This window comes from Pan paniscus, chromosome 2 (genome assembly GCF_029289425.2).
Source record: "Pan paniscus chromosome 2, NHGRI_mPanPan1-v2.0_pri, whole genome shotgun sequence".
NCBI classification, from domain to species: domain Eukaryota; kingdom Metazoa; phylum Chordata; class Mammalia; order Primates; family Hominidae; genus Pan; species Pan paniscus.
In genome coordinates, this window is record NC_085926.1 from 184,808,575 (window position 1) to 184,827,466 (window position 18,892).

Genomic DNA, 18,892 nt, shown 5'->3' on the forward strand with positions numbered 1-18,892 from the left:
AATATGAGTTGGACCTAAATCAGACTCGAGCCCAGCCTTACCTTCCTGAGAGGCAGCCTCCATATGCAGTTTAGGTCCCTGACTGCCACCTGCAGCCTCACCAGAATGCATTCAGGGAGCGTTGCTGCCGGTCTCTCATGCCGAAGATGTGGTAGTAGCTCAGATGAGCACCTGACACACACAACGCCCCATGCTTGCAAATCTCCCATCCCCTCTGTTAGCCCCTTCCCTCTGCTTTATGGATGAGGATGGGGGACCTAGAGAAGGTCCCAGTCCTTGGTAGCAGGCCCTCTCTCACACCCCGTCTATGGGAAGACAGGGTCCCTTTTCTACCTCTGACTTTGATGATTCTTGGTCTCCTCTAACTTGCTGTTACACCCAAGTAGGAATTTTTGACTCAAATAAAATAGGAAAGTCGATCCGATTTAGTAATCAAGTCAAAGTCCTCTCCTTAATCCACTGGGACACCCATTATTTCAAGACCTGGGCTGTGACTTGTTGTCTCTGGCTGTTGGTGGCTAGCTCTGTGACCTTGGACAAGTGCATGCCACCCTGGGTATGCCACCTCAGAGAATCAACTCTCAGCCCTGTGCAGCCCCTTCCAGCTCTGAGATTATAAAATGAAACATACATGTAAGACTGGGAGGCTTCTTCACATAAATAATAAATGAAATGGTTTTTTTTTAGAGTATTCAAATGGGGTAAAAAATTAACCCCTCAGCTTATGCCATTCCTCCCTCATTCCACTTCTCTTTGCAATGACTACTGTTTGCAGTTTGATGTCTGTCCTTCTAACCCCTTGGTACACATTTATATATGTATTTGTGGTTATATGCAAATACATTTTTAAAACTCAGTAGATGGATTACAATCAAACTTGTTCAACCCGTGGCGTGGGGGCCGCATGTAGCCCAGGATGGCTTTGAATGCGGCCCAACACAAATTCGTAAACTTTCTTTAAAAATTATGAGTTTTTTTGTGTTTTTCTTTTTTCTTTAATCTCATCAGCTATCATTAGTGTTAGTGTATTTTATGTATGGCCCAAGATAATTCTTCCAATGTGGGCCCAGGGAAGCCAAAAGATCAGACATTCCTGGCATTATACTAGTGCATTTACAAACTTGCCTTGTTCATTTTACTGTGTGTATTGGAGGTCTTCCCATGTCAGTGTTTATTTTTTTTTCATAGCTGCACTGCATTCTAAATTTTGAATGTGTTTACCTTACCAATCTTCTGTTGATGGACATTTATGTATTCCCATAAAAATATATTTCTAAGTGTTTTTAGACCTCAAACATATGGAGAGATGGTTGTAAATGTCAGTGGGTTAAATGAACCTAGTCCATCAAGTTCTGGAAAGGATGGTGAGAGAGTGGGCACAGAAACACTGGGGTCTGCACTCTGGAAAGCTGAATTGAAGGGCTCTCAGGAAGCTACCAAGAGGCTGTTTGCATGGAAGGTTATTTTTGGAGATAGCCTGCCTGGTTTGGTGTCCTCAGCTTCAAGTGCAAAAACTGAGCTGCGTCATCACGTTCCCCTCCCCCTCCCACCATCCTTGGGCCTTGCAAGTTTGTTTCTGGTCTCAGGGTCAGGAACAGGACCTCGTGGGAGAACTGGCACTTAAGTGGTAGGGAGGGAGGAGAGAGAACTGAAGAAAAGGAGTGTTTGATCTCGGGCTCTGGAGGAGGAATTGTTACAGTTATATTGTACTTTGTCTGGTTGTTCAAACCTACTTGGAGTGTTATGCTTCCCTGGGTCCCCTCCAGAGCGTGATAAAATGATGCACACCCAGAAATCGGCTACTTGGATGACAGTGGCTTAGGACAACATATCGGAGGTGGAATAAATGTGGAAACTAGGACTTTCTAGTCTGCAAGAGATAAAAATAAGAGGCATCCTTTTCATGTGGAAGAAATCACACTTCATTACAGTCACACTGAGTGGCTGCTGCAGAGGGGAGAAGCAAGATGGGGGGGGAGTGAGGAGGGGAAGGAGTTGCAGGAAAACAAATAAGGAAGAACTGACTTAACGGAGCTACCCAGCAATGGAACAAGCTATGTTACAAGGAAGCCACTGCCGTGTTATAAAGTGATCCAAGCAAAAGTTGCAAGTAGGCTGGGCACGGTGGCTCACGCCTGTAATCCCAGCACTTTGGGAGGCCGAGGCAGGCGGATCATGAGGTCAGGAGATCGAGACCATCCTGGCTAACACAGTGAAACCCCGTCTCTACTAAAAATACAAAAAATTAGCCCGGCGTGGTGGTGGGTGCCTGTAGTCCCAGCTACTTGGGAGGCGGAGGCAGGAGAATGGCGTGAACCCAGGAGGCGGAGCTTGCAGTGAGCCGAGATCGTGCCACTGCACTCCATCCTGGGCGACAGAGCAAGACTCCATCTCAAAAAAAAAAAAAAAGTTGCAAGTAAACTTGTTTGCCATCAGAGGACTTCTGCATTGCAGAGGGGTTGACCTCAATGCCCACTTAGGCCCCCTCCAGCTTTGAGAGTCTGTGACTATGGGGCAAGAAGCAGAAAGGTGCAAACTAGAACTAAAGGGGTGGGACAAGTTATAGACAATGTAATGAAGTAGTTTTCACCTGCTCTGAAAAGGTGGAATAAGATGGAAGCCATCAAAGGAGGCTTAAGCCTTGTTTCCCTTGGATCTTGGCAACTCTCTCCCTGTTCTGTCCTTGGCTTCAGCTCCCTTTGACCTTGTATTCTTAAAGTATTTCCACAGGAATAAATACCTTACATACACTTTAGACGATCAGGAAATCTGGCACCTGGAAAAGAACTGCATGTCCCAGGAGGATGGTTGTAAGTTTTTTTCATTGCAGTCTTTGTAAATCTGCATCCGTCTGTTGGTTGATGGAGTTTTCCTTAGTACAGTGCCGAGCTTCCAGCTTTAATTTTAGGAACGCTGTACCCTTTACAACCTCTCGATGGTCCTCTGTGCTGGAATTGAGGGCACCCACCGTGTTTAAGGCTGATCCCTCTCTTTCCTGCAAGTGAAGAAGAATGTTTTGACTTAACTCTTAACCAAGTCTGGTGAAGGAAACGTGGCAAAATTTACCATCTTCTGGGCTTTTGCTGTGTGCCTGGCCCTGATTAGGCATGTTGTGTGTTCTCTCATCCAATCATCATAGGAAGATCTGCTGTGTCGGTATCATTAGCTCCATTTTGCAAATAAGAAAACCAAGCTTCAGAAAGGGCTAGAAACTCATCCAAAGTTTCAGGTGCCCACCACTACGCCCAGCTAATTTTTGTATTTTTAGTAGAGATGAGGTTTTGCCGTGTTGGCCAGGCTGGTCTCAAACTGCTCACCTCAGGTGATCCACCAACCTCGGCCTCCCAAAGTGCTGGGATCACAGGTGTGAGCCACTGTGCCGGGACTGCAGTGCTCATTTTTAGAACCTAGATCCAAATAATCCCCATAGTCTGTTGCTTCCAGAGCTTAGTTGAAGGCAGATATGCCCATATTAATTACAATGTAGTGTGATAAATATTATGATTTGGGTGTGCACAGATGATGGGAAGAAGATCCAGTGAGTTTGGGAAAGATTTCTGGAAGAGGCAACACACAAGCTGTGTCTTAGAAAGTAGTAGCTGTTAGCCTCTGGGAAATGAGCATTTTTGAGGCAGGGGAAGGCTGCAGGAGCAAAGATTTGAGGGTGAGAAATGGCTCATTGTATATGTCAGGGAAACACTAGCAGGTTGATATTCCTGGAGAGAAATGCATGAGGCATGAAGTGGCGGGACTTGAGGCTGAAACCATTACATGCGTTATTTAATAGAATTTTCATAACACTGCATACACTATTATTATCTCAATTTTTTATTTATTTATTTTTTTTAGACGGAGTCTCGCTTTGTTGCTCAGGCTGGAGTGCAGTGGGGCGATCTCGGCTCACTGCAACCTCCGCCTCCCGGGTTCAAGCCATTCTCCTGTCTCAGCCTCCTGAGTAGCTGGGATTACAGGTACACACTACCATGCCTGGCTAATTTTTGTATTTTTAGTAGACGTGGGGTTTCACCATGTTGGTCAGGCTGGTCTCAAACTCCTGACCTCGTGATCCGCCCGCCTCAGCCTCCCAAAGTGCTGGATTGCAGGCATGAGCCACCATGCCCAGCCTATTATCTCAAATTAATAGGCGAGGAAACAAAGGTTGAACTAGATTCAGTGACTTGCTCAAAGTCAGACCGTGAGTGTGTTGAGTTGCGTGGTCTTGAACATAGGCCTGCTTGCCTCCAGAGCCCATGTCTCAGCCTCCACTTCAGTGCCTGCAGAGGCAGGCTGTGAAGGTCTGGCTTGCTGGCTAAGACGATTGTTCCCTCTCTTTTAATGTTTCAAGGACAACATCCTTTGCCGAATCCTCTTCTTTCAACCTGCCTCATGGTGTTACCCAACTTTTTGTTAAATTGGGACTAGTGGGTCTGATGTTGACAGGTTTTCTGAGTCTTGGTTCTAGGGTTCACTTTCCTTTTTATCCAGCCAATCAGTAATCCAGAAGTCTTCAAATAAAATCTTTATGTGCCCAACCATGTGTGAAGAGGGAGAAGATTCATCTCGTTTCTCAAAAGATCCAGGTTTATTTGTGAGCCCAGGTAGTGCCTGCGAATCCTTTAGTTTGGAGAAACCCTTTGGGGACTGGAACAGGAACAATCACAGCTGGCTGGAGGAATGTGGGGTAATGGGCCTTGAGCTGTCCCTTTAAGGATGAGTAGGAGTTGGGAAGGTGGAGGGCATAACATATGAGCAAAATTATTGTCTCACTTAATGGTGAATGGGACATCTTTTGCCTATTCTCCCCATCCTCCAAGATAATTCCTGGGTTAGAGTTGGCTCTCGGGTAGGAGAGGCAGTATGGGGAATTCATTCATGCAAAATCAAGATTATTGAAAACTAATTAATTGGATCCCAAAGACAAGATGATGAAACTACTCAATGAAATAAAAAAGGTAATTACAGAGCCAAGGAAGACATTGAGGATAAAAACAATGTCATTACAGAAAAAGTTACCAGGAAACATCACAGAATCTGTTGAAAATTAAATTGCTAACAGAGAAGGAAGGCTTGAGGAAAATCACAGCCTATGCTGAGAAAAAAGATAAAGCACTTAAATCAAAGATCTAAAGATCATACAAAGGTGGGCCTTCAAAAGGGTAATTGGAGAGTCTGCGGAGGCACGCGTCGCTTTTGCTCATATTCCATTGGCCAAGACTTAGTCACATAGATAGACACACCTGGCTGTAAGTAACTCTGGGAAAAAGTCTCCAGCTGAGAGGCCATATGGCTTCTTAAAACTCAGTTTTGGGGAAAGCTTTCTACTACTGAAAGGAGAACCTGGATATTGGGATCAACTAGTATCTGCTTTAAGGGAAGTCATGTTGGTCTCAGACATGACTGAACAGGTTTACAGAGGCCAGGTGAGGTGGCTCATGCCTAAAATCCTAGCACTTTGGGAGGCAGAAGCCTGCGGATCGCTTGAGGCCAGAAGTTTGAGACCAGCTTGGGCAACATAGCGAGACCCTAATGAAAATCATCAGCTGGGTGTGGTAGTGCATGCCTGTAGTCCTAGCTACTTGGAAGACTGATGTGGGAGGATCCCTTGCCCAGGAGCTCAGGGCTGCAGTGAGCTATGATTGTGCCACTGTGCTCTGGGCTGGGTGAAAGAGCAAGACCCTGTCTCTATTTAAAAAAAAAAAAAAAAAATTGTTTACAGAGTTCGGGGGCAAAGGCAATCGGACTGAAGAATTTTACACTCAAATTACTTTGCAAGTATGTCAGGCAGACATCCTCACACTTGCAAGAATTTAGGGAATCTAGCACTGAAGAGGCCTTCTCAGGAAACCCACTTGAGGAAGAAAAAGATTAATTGACAAACATACTTAGAAGGCATAGTGGAAGGTCAATTGGTGAACTCTTAATCCGTTCAAATAGAGAAGCAAAGCTAAGCAGGGGCAGGGATGGGCAGTGAGGACTAAGGAACAGAATGTGAGGAAGTAGAAAGAATATACCAGAAATAGGGGGTTAGGGGAGACGTGAGGAGATGTTAAGTGCTAACTTTAATTAGAAGTGTACCTTTTCCGGCTGGGCACGGTGGCTCATGCCTGTAATCCCAGCACTTTGGGAGGCCAAGGCGGGTGGATCACGAGATCAGGAGATCGAGACCATCCTGGCTAACACAGTGAAACCCTGTCTCTACCAAAAAAAAAATACAAAAAAATTAGCCAGGCGTGGTGGTGGGCACCTGCAGTCTCAGCTACTTGGGAGGCTGAGGCAGGAGAATGGTGTGAACCTGGGAGGCGGAGCTTGCAGTGAGCCGAGATCGCGCCACTGCACTCCAGCTTGGGTGACAGAGCAAGACTCCGTCAAAAAAAAAAAAAAAAAGAAGGGTACCTTTTCTGGCCAGGCGCGGTGGCTCATGCCTGTAATCCCAGCACTTTGGGAGGCCAAGCGGGTGGATCACCTGAGGTCAGGAGTTAGAGCCCAGCCTAACCAACATGGTGAAACCCCGTCTCTACGAAAAATACAAAAATTAGTTTGTACTGGGCATGGTGGCGGGCGCCTGTAATCTCGGCTGCTTGGTGGGGCTGAGGCAGAAGAATGGCTTGAACCCAGGAAGCGGAGGTTGCAGTGAGCTGAGGTCGTGCCACTCTAGCCTGGGCGACACAGTGAGATTCCATTTCAAAAAAAAAAAGTGTTCCTTTTCCTTATAAGATAAAATAATAAAATTAGCTATTTTATTTTACTTTTAAAAAACTTATTATTTTTTGAGACAGTGTCTCATTCTGTCACCTAGGCTGGAGTGCAGTGGCGCGGTCACTGCTCACTGTAGACTCGATCTCCCGGGTTCAAGTGATCCTCCCGCCGGCCTCCTAAAGTGTTGGGATTACAGGTCTAAGCCACTGCTCCTGACCCAAAACAGCTATTGTGTAAAGCAATCCCCATCTATCCTTTCACGCATGCTTTCTTCCATCTTTCACACTTCTATCCATATACAGATATAGAGACTTGAGGAATGATACTAATTCATTCATTTTTTCCTGGATAGAGGGCTCTTGGGTGATTTTTAGCTCTATATAGTTTTGCATATTGATTGACATTTTATAAATAATGAACTAGTCTTACTTAAATCAGACCACTGAAGCTATTCCGAAAGGCACCATTAAAAACTGGTTCCTGGGGAGTGAAGAGTGGGAGCGGAGATACAGATGGATGAACACTGTGGGGGATTTGAGAGTCAGTTATGCAAACACCTCACTCTAGGCAGAACAAAATACGTTATCAATCAGATGGACAGCTGGGGATTGGGGCCCACACGACAATGGAAAAGGTTTCACCCAGGAGACCGATGGAGTTTTGATAGGTGGAGAATGGGAGAAAGGACCTTTCTGGCCTGGGGGCAGCAGGAACACAGGCCTGGGGATGAAGGGGCGTGGCATGTCTGGGGTTACTGGGAGCAGTTTGTTGGTGGTTCGTGGTTGGAGAAGCAAGGATGAAGGAAAACATGGCGGCTGTTCATACAGCGTCCACAGCACACCAGATACTACACGTAGATATCTCTAGGTTGCCCAACAACCCTATAGCACAGGTACAATTATCTCTACTGTACACATGAGGGAACTGAAGTTAAGGGTGAGAGATCTGTGCTTGCTTCAGCAGCACATACACGAAAAGTGCAATGGTACAGAGAAGGTGAGCATTAAAAAATAGTGATGTTTATCTGCCCAGAGTCGCATGGTGGTGAGACTGATTTGAGCTCCCTGTGCTGCCTGCACAGCCATGCCCATGGTTTTTCTATTGTGCTATGATTTGTGGTGCACAGAGACCGGAATCAGCCACCTTTATGAAACACAAAATGTAAAAATAATTGTATAAGTAAATATTTTATAAGTAAATCTATTTTACACATTTACGTTTATGTTTAGATTTGTATTTATTATTATTTACATTTACCTATAAAATAAAACATGTTTTAGATGTAAATTTTGTAGGTAAATTTTTAGGTAAATATAAGAGCCTACATGATGGTCCAGACTCCACCATCCAGCAGCCGTGTGGCCCCAGGCTACTTAATCAGAACCCTAATTTCCTTGCCTATAGAAGGGGATAATAATTGTGCCACTGCCTAGCCTGTGATTAGTTTTTATGTTCAAATTAGATCATAGACGTTAAGGATGAGACAGTTTGAAAGAGGCACACAGAAGGGTTTGTTATTGCGGACACACCCCTTGCTCTGCTGAGAGCATACATCTGTTCAAGCACCCACAGGTGTCTGTGAAAATGTTCACAGTCATAGACACAGCCCCTACAGGGTTGACACAAACAACCTGGTCAACAGGCAAGAAACTGCTTCCCTGACTCAGTTAACCAGCTGGAGGCTGTAATGAAAGGCAGCAGAGAGTGAGGGAGGGAGGAGGCAGGGAGTGTGTCTGGCTCTCTCCCTGCCTGGGTGAGAGACCGCTCCTGCCTGCCTTCCTGGTTGCTGGGGAATTTCTGGGCCAGAGTTGTGTCGGGATGGCTGTCAACAGCTTGGTGAGGGTGGAGGAGGCTGTTCCAGACGTGCCAAGCTACAGGAATGAATGTTGGAGCTGCCACGCCGGCAGGCCCTGCCGTGTCTGGTAGACGCCAGTGGTCTGAAAGAGGGACCAGGAAGGATAGGGTTGTCAGGGGACTTCGGTGGCCAGCTTTATTCTCCAGAAGTACCGATGAGGACAAAGCAAGGCCCTGGCCTCAAAGAAATTGGGCTTCTGACAACACTCATCAAACTGGGCGGGCAGCCAGACCTCTGCTCTGAGCTAGTGTGGCTGGAGGCACCTGACGTTTGCTCCGGGAAGGATCAGGATGGTTGTAGGGTGTGGGCTGGGGCCTGGTATGCTCTTGGGGGTTCAGAAACTCCAGTGTGTGTGTGTGTGTGTGTGTGTGTGTGTGTGTGTGTGTGTGTGTGTGTGTGTGTGTGTGTATGGTCGTTGGAGAGAGACCCAGGCTATTCCATATCGCTGAAGAGATCCGTTTCTTCCTTATCTCACTGGTCTCTCTGCTATACCAACACCTTTGGCTCAGCCTCAGCTCCAGCCAGCCTCAGTTCCGGAGGAGCCCCCTCAAATTCATGGCCCACAAAGGAGAGAGAAGACTTCTGATCTCTTGTGCCATGCTCACTGTGCTATGTGAAATTTGCTATGTTAGACCGTGACGTCCTGGATGGTGGGAATGATGACTGGTTTCTCTGCACAGCCCTGGGCCCAGTATCCTGCCTAGCCCTTAGGAGTCCTCATGGAATGAGCTCAGCCCCCCGATGCTCCTGTTTGTCCACTGAGGTAAGAACACTTCCAGCCACCAGTGAGTTGAGTGGGTGTTCTCTTGGTAAGATCAAGGTGTGAGAGCAGGCAGTGGATTTGCAGTAGCCCGTGGTGGGAAGCCCGTGAGGCTGTAATGGGCCCTCCTGCTCCACCAGAGAGTCATTTTTCCTACCTACCAATTCTAGCCTTGGAAATAAAAGCCAAGCAGGCGGGTGAAAGAGGGAAAATACTCTGGGATGGTTCATGGATCTGAGCCCTGGAGGAGAGTCAAGCTTGGGACCTTGTTCTTCTTGTCTTATCCTTTTGGGAACCAGGGTCATAGGAATTTGTTCCAGGTGAGAGAGGGAGGAAGGCAGCTAGGGAGCTGTGACGCGGCAGCCAGGCTGAGTTATCAGTTACCTAAGAGCCTGCCTCAGGGATTGCCTTTGTGGACTGCACAGTGCTGGTTCTGGGAGGAGGCTGGCCTTGGGCCTGAGCTGGAGGTGGTGGCTGACAGTGTGAGGAATGAATCCCCAGAAGATGATTCCTGCCAGAGGGCTTGTGACGGCTCCTTTTTTGCTTTTCACAATGAACATCTTATTCTGGGCTGCAAATTTGGATGAGGGGAAAAAAACTGGCCAGGAGGAGATGAACCAAAGGCGTCTCACAGGGAATCCTTCTGTACTTGAAGAGTCCTGCCCTTGTCTCCCCAGCCAGATCCAGTGACTCACAGTAGGAGGGCTTGGAGGCAACTCACTGCCTTCCCTGTTAACTACCATTTGCAATGTCACCTTCCTCAGAAAGACCTTATCATTCGGAAAAAAAACCACACGCTTTGTAGCCAGACAGACTTGGGTTTAAATTCCAGATATGCCACTTCTCAGGTGTGCAAGCTTGGCAGCTTGGCCTCTCTGGTCCTCAGTTTCCCGTCTTAGTCTATATTCATCCTTTCTGCCTTGTAGCATTGGTATGAGTCCTAGAGGTAGTGCCTAACCTAGTTTTGGGTACATGGTTGGAGACCAATAAATCGTGGTTATTTTTAATATCACAGCACATGTGAATGGTTATTCTCAGTTATTGTCCACCTGATGGGCCACTTTGCTAGGGGCTGTGAATAGAAAGAGAAATGAGATACAGCCTCTCCCTGGAGGAGCTCTCCGTCTAGGAGGAGAGCCAGGTCTGTGGAAGGGGGCACAAAGGAAAGCAAGTTGCACAGGTTGTGGAGGGAGCTGGAGGCAGGGGCAGAGAAGGCCAGAAAAAGAGATGATATCCTCAAAGGCTTTAAAAGAATGAAGAAGAATCTGCCAGGCAGTTGGGGCGGGGGCGGCATTGGATCCACTCATAAGGGAGGGCAGAGCTAACAGTGGAGACTCCCTGGACAGGTGAGCCCTCGGGCTTCCCCTCTCTGCTGGCATTTGATCCTACTCAGTTTGGGTCAGGATAGAGTCTGCAGTCGTTTTCCAGCAGGTGGTTTTACATGGGCAGGAATCCAGCCAGGCCTGACTGGGGGAGAGAGGGTGTTGAGGTGGCACTTGTCATCCCAGTGATCTCTCCATAGGTATCTGGGCTCCAGGCTTAGGGCTAGGAGCAGGAGTGGGCCTCCTCAGAGGGAGTGGGACAGATTACCAGGCAGGAACTGCAAAGGCAGAGCTCACTAAAGTGCAGGCTCCAGGTCCTGTGGATGGAGGGGCTTCACAAAATGGTACAAAACGGTTGTTATCAAATTCAGACAGCAGGTAGGTGGGAGGAGGGGTGACCTGTGACTTCTGTGATTTCTGGGAGGTCCAGTGACCCTTTGTGCAGTGCTCAGTGTCAAATAAAAAGAACTGGAGAAGACCACCTTGATAGTTAAGGATATACATTTGTGGTTTTAGTTATTCACAAATGACTCTAAAGTTCTGTGATATGATATGATTGGGTGAATCATTTGGATGAGATAAAAACAGGATTTTATTTGCTGCATGCATGTTGTGTGTCACTTAGGTGGTGATAAAAACAAACGTAGAAGCTTTCATTTACTGAACTCTTAACATGTCTGGGCAAGTATCTCATTTAGCCCTGGCTAAATCCAGCTCTTTGAACACCATACCTACTCCACAAATCTGAGTGTGACTGTAGAAAAGCATAGTGTCATCCTGAATGGTCCCACTCTAATTCTTTTTTATTTATTTTTTTTGAGACAGAGTTTTGTTTTTGTCGCCCAGGCTGCAGTGCTATGGCGTGATCTCGGTTCACTGCATGCAGCCTCTGCCTCCTGGGTTCAAGCGATTCTCCTGCCTCAGCTTCAGGCACCTGCCAACATGACCCGCTCATTTTTTGTATTTTTAGTAGAGATAGGGTTTCACCATGTTGGTCAGGCTGGTCTCGAACTCCTGACCTCAGGCAATCCGCCCACATCGGCCTCCCAAAGTGCTGGGATTACAGGCATGAGCCACTGCGCCCGGCCGTAATTCTTGACCATGACTCTTAAGGGGACATTGGTGTTGTAAGCCATGTCGCTTCATTTTGTTGGTCCATTGGTTCTCAACCCTGGCTGTCATTAGTGTTACTGGTGGGAATTATAACATGTATTGCTGCCTGAATTCCTCTCAAACTAACGAAATCAAAGTCTTTGTGAGGTTGACCTGGGCACCAGTATCTCTTTGTTAACCTGTGCTGTTAATTCCAATGAATGATAGTTGAGAAGCATGACCATTCCTCTGTCATCTAGATGACTGTTTCGCACCTTTTTCTCTCTCTTCAGGCCTCTAACACCTTCCCTATCCATACTCTCAGTTGATAACCTTGTTTTAAACTTACCTGAAAAAATAATGGCAGTCGGAGGAAAACTTTCATACCTTTTGTCTTAGTCCATTCAGGCTGTGATAAGAAAATACCGTAAACAGGGTGGTTTATAAACAAAAGAAATGTATTGCTCATAGTTCTGGAGGCTGGGAAGTCCAAGTTGAAGGCACCAGCAGATTCGGCATCTGGTGAGAGCTTGCTTCCTAATTTATGGATGGTGCTTTTTCACCGTGTCCTCACGTGCTAACAGGGCTCACTAGCTCTCCAGAGCCTCTTTTATAAGGGTACTACTGTATGAGTCCATGTTGCATTGCTGTAAAGGAAAACCTGAGACTGAGTAATTTATAAAGAAAAGAGGTTTATTTGGCTCATGATTCTGCAGGCTGTACAGGCATGGCACCCGCATCATCTTCTGGTGAGGCTTCAGGAAGCTTTTACTCACGGCAGGAGGTGAAAAGGGAGGGGGTGTGCCAATTGTTATGCTCCTGGAGAGAGTTGTCTGCATTTGCACCCTGCACTCCCTCTTCTCTCATTCTCATTTAAACTCAACATGATCAGTCTTTTGTACCCATCACACCACCAAAACCATACCGGTCAGGCTCACCAGTATCCTCTCTTGCCAAATCCAGTGGTCAGATCTCAGTCCCTATCTTGACGGATCAGCAACGTTTGATACAATTGACCATTCCATCCTCCTTGAAATAGTTTCTTCTCTTGGCTTCTGGAACATCACTGTCTTTGCTTTTCCTCTTCTCTCACTAGGTTCTCCTTCTCAGTTCCTTTTGTTGGCTCATTTTCTTTTCTTTTCTTTTCTTTTCTTTTCTTTTTTTTTTTTTTGAGATGGAGTCTCACTCTCTTACCCAGGCTGGAGTGCAGTGGCGCGATCTCAGCTCACTGCAACCTCCGCCTCCCGGGTTCAAGCGCTTCTCTGTTGGCTCATTTTCACTTGGTCACTGTGGAGTGCCTCTGGGAGTGGCCCTTGGACTTGGCCTCTTCTCTGTCTCCTCATGCCCTGGCCATCTCATATCATCCATTTACTGACAACCCTCAATTTATATTTCCAACCCACACCTTTCCCCTGAGTTCCATGCTCAGATATTCAACCATCTACTTGACAAGTTTCCTTAGACATCTAATATACATCTCAAATATGACAAGCCCAAAATCGAACTGCTGCTTTTCTCCCTAAAAGAGCCATCCTCATTTCAGTGGACAACAATTTCATCTTTCCATCTTTTAGGGCTTAAACTCTGGAGTCATTCTAAATTCTCTTTCTCTCACGCTGCACCCACTCTGTTAGCAAACCATGTCAGCTGTGCTTTCACAATAAATTAAGAAACAACTACTTACTCAATTCATCAAATTCATGTTGGTCCAGGACAGAAGACCTGTTCTTTCTCTTAGAATCGTTTCATAACTGAGCCTCCTGCTTGTAGTCTTGCTCCTGTGGTATGTTCTCAAAACAGTAACCAGAGTGATCATTTTAAAAGCTGTAGTGATGTGTCATTCTTCTGCTCAAAAACCAGGAAAGCCTTCCTCTTTTACTCAGAGCTTAGAAAGGCCTACAGGATTCTGTGTGACCCAGCCTTCAGACCCTGCAGACTTCATCTCCTGCTCTTTTCCACCGCTTCATTCTGCTTCACCTCACTGAGCCTACTCCTCAGATATAAAGCACACTTTGGTCTCAGAGCCTTTCCACTGCTTCCTCCAGGCAGGACACCTTCCTTCATGTATCCTATTGTTTTCGTCTCTTCTTCAGGTTTCTATTTAGATGTCACCTTGTCAAACAGGCCATTTGACAGCCTTATATAAGATTATAATCTCCTGCCTCTCTCCTCCCACCGTCATACTTGGCTCTCTCCCTTTTATCCTTCCTCGTTGCTCTTCAATAGCGTAGGTGGCCATCAGAGTTACTACCCTGTGTCTTTTCTCACTAGGAACTTGCTTCCATGAGGGCAAGGATGTTATCTCTTTTGCTCACAGCTATTTCTTTAGGACCCAGAGCAATGCCTCAGGTATCATAGGCATAATCCACATTTGTTGGCTGAATTTAACAAAATCCTCGCAATGACATTTCAAAATTAGTTGGAATAACCCAAAATTTATACATGAAGAAACTGAGACACAGAGAGGTTTTTTTTTTTTTTAATTTTATTTTATTTTAAGTTCCAGGATACATGTGTAGGATGTGCAGGTTTGTTATATAGGTAAACATGTGCCATGGTGGTTTGCTGCCCCTATCAACCCATCACCTAGGTATTAAGCCCCACATGCATTAGCTATTTATCCTGATGCTCTCCCTCCCCCAGGCCCCCTGACAGGCCCCAGTGTGTGTTGTTCCCCTCCCTGTGTCCATGTGTTCTTATTGTTTAGCTCCCACTTATAAGTGAGAACGTATGGTGTTTGATTTTCTCTTCCTGTGTTAGTTTGCTGAGGATAATGGCTTCCAGCTCCATCCATGTCCCTGCAAAGGACATGATCTCTTTCCTTTTTATGGCTGCATAGTATTCCGTGGTGTATATGTACCACATTTTCTTTATCCAGTGTATCACTGATGGACGTTTGGGTTGATTCCATATCTTTGCTATTGTGAATAGTGCTGTGATGAACATATGCGTGCATGTATCTTTATAATAGAAGGATTTATATTCCTTTGAGTATATACTCAGTAATGGGATTGCTGGGTTACATGGTATTTCTGGTTCTAGATCTTTGAGGACTCACCACACTGTCTTCCACAATGGTTGAACTAATTTACATTCCCACCAACAGTGTAAAAGCGATCTTATTTCTTCATAGCCTCACCAACAGCTGTTGTTTCATGGCTTTACTAATTGCCATTCTGACTGGCATGAGATAGTATCTTTTTGTGGTTTTGATTTGCATTTTTCTAATGATCCATGGTGTTGAGCATTTTTTCATATGTTTGTTGGCCACATAAATGTCTTATTTTGAGAAATGTCTGTTTATGTCCTTTGCCCACTTTTTAATGGGGTTTTTTTTTCTTGCAAATTTGTTTAAATTCCTTGTAGATTCTGGATATTAGAGCTTTGTCAAATGGATAGATTGCAAAAATTTTCTCCCGTTCTGTAGGCTGTCGGTTCACTCTGATGATAGTTTCTTTTGTTGTGCAGAAGCTCTTTAGTTTAATCAGATCCCATTTGTCAATTTCTGCTTTTGTTGTAATTGCTTTTGATGATTTTGTCCTGAAATCTTTGCCTGTGCTGATGTCCTGAATGGTATTGCCTACATTTTCTTCTAGGGTTTTTATAGTTTTGGGTTTTACATTTAAGTCTTTAATCCATCTTGAGTTAATTTTTGGGTAAGGTATAAGGAATGGGTCCAGTTTCAATTTGCTGTGTATGGATAGCCAATTTTCCCAGCACCATTTATTAAATAGGGAATCCTTTTCCCATTGCTAGTTTTTGTCAGGTGTGGCAAAGATCAGATGGTTGTAGATATGTGGTCTTATTTCTGAGATCTCTATGCTGTCCCATTGGTCTGTGTGTCTGTTTCTGTACTAGTACCATGCTGTTTTGGTTACTGTAGCATTGTAGTATAGTTTGAACTCAGGTGGCTGGATGCCTCCAGCTTTGTTCTTTTTGCTTAGGATTGTCTTGGCTATATGGACTCTTTTTTGGTTCCATATGAATTTTAAAGTAGTTTTTTTTCTAATTCTGTGAAGAATGTCAATGGTAGTTTAATGGGAATAGCATTTAATCTATTAATTATTTTGGGTGGTATGGCCATTTTCATGATATTGATTCTTCCTATCCACAAGCACGGAATGTTTTTCCATTTGTTTGTGTCTTCTCTTTTTTTTTTCTTTTGAGACGGAGTGTCACTCTTGTCACCCAGGCTGGAGTGCAGTGGTGTGATCTTGGCTTATTGCAACCTCCACCTCCCGGGTTCAAGCGATTCTCTTGCCTCAGCCTCCTGAGTAGCTGGGACTACAGGTGCATGCCACCATGCCCAGCTAATTTTTGTATTTTTAGTAGAGATGGGATTTCACCAGGTTGGCCAGGATGGTCTTGATCTCTTGACCTTGTGATCCACCCACCTCAGCCTCCCAAAGTGCTGGGATTACAGGCGTGAGCCACCATGCCCGGCCTGTGTCCTCTCTTATTTCCTTGAGCAGTGGTTTGTAGTTCTCCTTGAAGAGGTCCTTCACTTCCCTTGTTAGGGGTATTCCAAGGTATTTTATTCTCTTTGTAGCAATTGTGGATGGGAGTTCATTCATGATTTCGCTCTCTGCTTGTGTTTTGCTGATGTATAGGAATGCTTGTGATTTTTGAGGCGCAGAGAGGTTAAACAACTTTTTCAGAGTAACACAGCTTGCTAGTGTAGAACTAGGACTCAAACCTGCCAAGTGACTGTGTCGTTAGATCGTCTCTCTGTGGAGCCTGGCCTTCCCCCTGCACCCACATCTCAACTGCCTCATTTTTTTCATGTCTTGTTGCAAGCAGCCGGTCCCACAGAGTGAGAAAAATCCCTGTGAAAAATGTAGCAAGTGTGACTGGAGGTGTGGGAAATGCATACACAAACAAGCCCTTATCTGCAACTTTCAAGTCCAAAAATTTGTGAAAGTCAAGCTTTATTCTTAACCCATTTGGTGGCAAAACCTGATTTGGACTGATGTGAGGCTATTTATAAATCTATGCCTGTAAAATGTTTGTGTGTGTGTTTTTTTTCTTCCTGGTAATTAGTATTTCCTTTAAGGCTCTTTCCAGGAACATGCTCAGTTTTAAGACCCGATTAAGATCAGGCACAGCAGTCCAGGCTAAGAGGGGCATGTGTGAAATGCAGTTCTATACCAGAGGGAATGAGGGAAAGTCCACATGCTCACCAGCGAAGCCTCTCGCTGCTCCCAGCACTTTTTCTGCTTCTGTCACACAGTGCTGGATACTAGAGTCAGATTCTGCTTTCCCTAGTCATGAGGCTAGAGGAGTCTTTCTGCATAAACTTAAGAGCCCAAGAGAAAAAGCCTATAGATATTGATATTTAGGGTGTTCCAAACAAAATGTACAGCTGACTCACAATCACCCTCCCGTAAGATCCACCAGTTCAGAAGCACTGATCATGCACACAGAACATCCGGTCAGTTTTTAGTGTCTCACTTTTCAATTTAAAAAGACAGCTAACGATCACCAGATATTTGAGAAAAGTTTGAAACATGAAAGGCAGAAATTAAAAGAGACAACAACAACACTAGAAACTCACAAGAAATAGAGAAAATATAGGGAGCAGAAGAAAACTTCACAAAACCTGTAATTACTAGTCTAAGAGAGATAAGAGAATATGTTGCATTAATAAAATAAAAGCAATGTGCAACAAAGAGGAGTTTCAGAGACTAAGAAAGAACTTTTGGAAATTAAAAGTGTGATAGAAGAATAAATCAGTAGAGGGTTTGGAATATGGAATTGAAGAAAACTTACAGAACCTTGCAGAAAGTCAAAGAAAGAAAGAAAATGTGCTGGGCGTGGTGGCTCATGCCTGTATTCCCAGAACTTTGGGAGGCCAAGGTGAGTGGATCATTTGAACCCAAGAGTTTGAGACCAGCCTGGCCACATGGCAAAACCCCACCTCTACTCAAAAATACAAAAATTAGCCAGACATGGTGGTGCACGCCTATAGTTCCAGCAACTTGGGAGGCTGAGATGGGAGGATCACTTGAGCCAAGGAGGTTGAGGTTGCAGTGAGCTGAGGTTGTACCACTGCACTCCAGCCTGGGTGACAGAGTGGGACCCTGTCCCTCCCACCTAAAAGAAAAGAAAAGAAAAATAAGAAAGGATTATTCTAAGAAGCCCAACATCAGAATAGTAAGACTCGCAGAAAAAGAGAATAGAGACAATGAAAGGGAAAATTTATTAAAGAAATAATACAAGAAAAACTTTGAGAACTGAAGGACATTGAAAGGCCCACTTGAGTACCTGGGGCTGTGACTTGAAAAAAAGACATACCCCAGAAGAAAAGCTTCTTGACAGGAGAAAATCCTCCCCCCACCGAAATGGATTATATATAACAATAGAAATATGATTGACATCATCTATCTCTACAGAAGCTAGGAGACAATGAAGCCATTCCTTAAATTCTGAGAGGCTAGTATTTCCAACTGAGAAATTATATCCTGACAAATTATTAATCAAATATGAGGGTGGAATAATGGCATTTTCAGGTATGAGAAGTCTCAATGATTTTATCTCCCACACAGCCTTTTTTGAGGAATCTATGATGCATTTGTTTCTCCAAAACTAGAGAGTAAACTAAGAATAAATGGGATCTTCCTTTAAGCACAGAAAGCAACCACTTCAGGTTGAAGGAGGAGAATGGAAGGTTCCAGAGGGGAGATTTTTAAGAATTAAAAAAAAAAAAAGATTAGTACATAATGGTGTATTTAGTGTACTGTGATGAGTTTTATAGTTTTGTTGGAATGTTGAGGGCTGAATTCGTGACAAGTACATAGAAAGTTAAGCAAACAAACAAATGAGGTAATAATGGACTCTACAAATGGCAACTAAGAAATATACATGAAAGGAATTAATTGTAACACCACACATGGCTCAGCTATGAATAATAATTTATCTGGTTATAATAATGTAACTTAATAATTACTTGACAAAATAATGTAACTTAATAACATAGCTATTAGTGTTGACTTAATAAAAAATGGTATAACTATTGGGAGAATGTGGGACAGGAGAGGTGGTATATGGAATGGTGGTAAGGAGCTAAATCCTTATTTTCTATAATAGGAAGTCAATGAATAATATCTAATATTGAAAAAAGTCCAGAGCCATATAAGCATGCTATTTAGATACAGTGAGACGACTCTG

At 44.6% G+C, this 18,892-nt stretch overlaps 1 protein-coding gene across 5 annotated transcripts in view; it reads left to right on the forward strand.

Annotated features, from left to right (window-relative positions):
* The window catches only part of ST6GAL1 (ST6 beta-galactoside alpha-2,6-sialyltransferase 1), a 149,126-nt gene that overhangs the window by 9,104 nt on the left and 121,130 nt on the right, over window positions 1-18,892 (forward strand). The window contains exon 2 of one of the 5 annotated variants that reach the window (XM_063603014.1): window positions 9,184-9,314. The exons of 3 other annotated variants lie outside the window; for them this stretch is intronic. The gene's annotated coding sequence lies outside the window, so the exon portion shown is untranslated. The remainder of the gene's footprint in view (window positions 1-9,183; window positions 9,315-18,892) is intronic. One more of the 5 variants, XM_008955852.5, reaches the window with a different exon arrangement.